Source organism: Hyperolius riggenbachi, chromosome 12 (assembly GCF_040937935.1).
Source record: "Hyperolius riggenbachi isolate aHypRig1 chromosome 12, aHypRig1.pri, whole genome shotgun sequence".
NCBI lineage: Eukaryota > Metazoa > Chordata > Amphibia > Anura > Hyperoliidae > Hyperolius > Hyperolius riggenbachi.
Window position 1 is genome coordinate 2,309,704 of NC_090657.1, and position 2,267 is coordinate 2,311,970.

General features: G+C 40.3%; 1 long non-coding RNA gene across 1 annotated transcript; it reads right to left on the minus strand.

Annotated features, from left to right (window-relative positions):
- Positions 1–222: 222 nt before the first annotated feature.
- LOC137541472 (uncharacterized) lies at positions 223–947 on the minus strand. The gene is made up of 2 exons (XR_011025171.1): positions 894–947; positions 223–802 (listed from the first exon to the last, which is right to left on the minus strand). It is a non-coding gene; the product is annotated as an uncharacterized lncRNA (long non-coding RNA).
- Positions 948–2,267: the final 1,320 nt, after the last annotated feature.

Sequence of the window (2,267 nt, forward strand, 5' to 3'; positions counted from 1 at the left end):
TTTACAGAGAATTTTTTTCAAAAAATAAGCTTACACAATGTCAACTAATCTATTGTTGGGCATACCTCAGTATAATTTTTTTCTTTTAACCAATAAAGTACTCTGCAAAGGACACTAATGTATTGTTAAACTACTAAGATGCATGCTTTTTTTTTTTTTTTTCAAGATTCACATTCTTAATAAAGTATATCCCCAACAAATATTACATGGAACTGCAATGTGTTAAAAAAAAAAATCATTTATTCAACACTTAGTTTAACAAATCATTCTGCCCTTCCATGATTTGGTTTTGCCTTTTCATGGCTTCAGCCATTCTGGACTGAGTGACATTTTGCCGGTCTACCCCATCAGCCAACCTACCTAATACTAAATTGTGAGTTGCCTCAACGCGAGCCATTCTGCTCAGAATTAAATTTTGACGATCCAGCCCATCTGCCAATCGGATTAGGATTGCCTCTTGCCCCACTCATACATTGCCCACTCTCTTTAAACTTCCCCTTATGTCCCTTGCACTCCGATTTAATTCTGTGAAGTCCTGATGGAACCGGGTCATGTGGTCCTCCATTAGGCCCCAGTACTCCGTTTAGTCCTGGAGGAACTGGCGTGAATGCCAGCGATCAGTATTGTAATCGGAACGGGAGTAAGTTTGTGAAGGCGAGGATGGTACTGAGCTTGCAAGCTCGGAAGTTAGCGATGGAATTGGGATAGTGCTGTGTGATTCTGTCGACCAAATGGAGGTTTAGGTTCGGGCTTTGACATTCCTGCATAAGATCTGTAGCACTATGAAGTGACATTTTCTCACCTAGGAAAGTAAGAGAAAATATTTGAAAACTAGAAGTTTTGAACAACCAAAACAAAATAAAAAAAACAAACATAACAAAAAACTAACTCACCACAACATGTTTAGTCATCATGCACAGACTCCAAGACAAGGACAACATCATTAGTCACTGAGCTATAGTTTAAAATTAAAGGAAAAAACAATTACACGTTGACTTTACATACTGTCAAAATGGGACACAATGTAATAAAAATATACATATTTATTTTTACCTGAAGTTAATGGACTGCATTAAAATAAAAACAATGTGATGTGGCTTTAAAGGGAAACCATATTGAGAGGGATATGGACTAATATGGATGTTTCCTTGTAAACCATAACAGTTGCTTGACAGTGCTGATGTATTTGCCTGTCTTCATGGTCAAATGACATGTCTAAAATCCTTTCTAACTTTCCTCACAGCACATGATCTACATGCTTGTTCAGGGGCTGTGCCACAAAATATTAGGGACACAAACAGCAAAGTCATGCAACTTATTAATTTCTAAAGGAAATGCTATTCACTTTTGAAGGGCCCAAAACACCACTATTGTGCCGGTAATATACAGCTAAATTCCTCAGTGTGATGGAATATGTTGTGAAATAAGTGGCCAAACGCTGACTAAACAATTGTTGTTGGAGTGAAATCTTTAATTTCAATCAATCCATGCATAAGATTTTCTAGATTGACGGGGCCTTGGGAATGGCTCTATAGTGGCACTCGAATGGCTGATGGGAGCAGCAATACATTCCCGGCTCCTGCCAGCACAAGTCACCCTCTGTCCCCGCAGCTTTTTTGCCGCACTTGACTCGAGCTTCATATAACTTCCTGTCCCCGCACAAACTTTAAACAGTACACCACCCTCTGTTTAAACTTCACCCAGCAATAAGTGCAGCTGGAGGCCAGCGCAGAGAAGAAGCAACAGGGACAGAGGGGGACTACCACTGGCCAGAGCAGGTAATGTATGAGGGGGGTCTGTGGAAACCACAAGGCCGTGGCAGCATCTCCACAGATATTGATCTGTTTCATACTGAAATAGAATCACAATCTGTTTGCAGTCAAGCCAGCCATACAATCCCTCTCTGATCAAATTTGATCCCTGAGTGATCTGTTGGTTGGATGTGATGTCAAATATACCAGTATATGTCAGCCTTTACTTTTGGCACCCTTTAATGTAAGCATTGCAGACTCAGGTACATGGTACAATTATCTTAACAATTAGCTTGATTGGAGACATCGACAAATATATATACTGGTTCAATATAACCACCATGCAGGCTGTCCATGGACTTTACAGTGAGAAGCACATACAGACAAAATGCATATCTAATTTATATGTGCTTCTCACTGTAAAGTACATGGACAGCCTCCATGGTGGTTACAGTGAACCAGTCTTGGCAAAACATTACCGGGGGGGCGGGGTACTCACCTGTGATGTATCAAGGC